This window comes from Elephantulus edwardii, unplaced genomic scaffold, assembly GCF_000299155.1.
Source record: "Elephantulus edwardii isolate Elephantulus edwardi_28Jun2011 unplaced genomic scaffold, EleEdw1.0 scaffold00207, whole genome shotgun sequence".
NCBI lineage: Eukaryota > Metazoa > Chordata > Mammalia > Macroscelidea > Macroscelididae > Elephantulus > Elephantulus edwardii.
Genome location: NW_006399957.1, coordinates 357165 through 358170, shown reverse-complemented (window position 1 = coordinate 358170; position 1006 = coordinate 357165).

Sequence of the window (1006 nt, the reverse complement as noted above, 5' to 3'; positions counted from 1 at the left end):
AAAATTAGAGATTATAATGGCTAATGTCAGGTGACTCTTGGCTGAAAGCAGGGAAACCCAGAAGTGTTTTCTTATGTTTTGTTAACTGTGCAAAGGCATAATCCCACCCAGGGTCATAAGGAATTATGGATAACATTGAGAAGAATGGGACTCCAGACACTAAATTGTGCTCATGCGGAATCTGTACATAAACCAAGAAGTCATTAAAACATATCAAGAATTCATGGTTTAAAATCAAGAAAGGCATGTGCCTAAAAGGACCAGTAGTCAGAAAACAGGAGCTTTGTGACAGAAATGAGGCTGGGGATCAAATGATAGAGTTTTGTACAATCAATTATTTATTCATTGCAAATACCTTTTATTTTAAAAATGCAAACGACAACTATATGCATGGTCCACCCAGGAGTAAAATTGATGACATATATGGAAAGAATCATTGGAGAAACTCAGTATCAGCTGTGAAAACCAGACCAGGTGCTGACTGTGGAAGTTCAAACTGAAGCTAAAGGAAATGGAAACAAATCCACAAGAACCAAAATATGACCTTGAGTCTATCCTGTTGTTGTTATGTGCCATCAAGTCGCTTGTGACTCATAGCGACCCTATGTACAAGAGCTCTAAACGCTCTTCTATCCTGTGCCAACCTAGCCATCTCAAATACACTTATTCCCACCACTCCAGTCACAGAATCAATCCATCTCATCGAAGGTATTCCTCTCCTGCGCCGCCCCTCCACTCTGCCAAACATGATGTCCCTCTCCAAGGACCACTCCCTCCTTGCAACATGCCAAAAATATGTCAGACGAAGCTTCAGAATCCTTGACTCCAAAGAGCCTTCTGGCTTCACCTTCTCTAGGAAAAACTTGTTTGTTCTCCTAACAATCCATGGTATATTCAACACACTTCTCCAGCACCACAGCTCAAAGACATCAATTCTCTTTCTCTCAACCCTATTCACTGTGCAACTCTCTGATGCATAGCACATAATTGTGAAGACTGTAGCCCG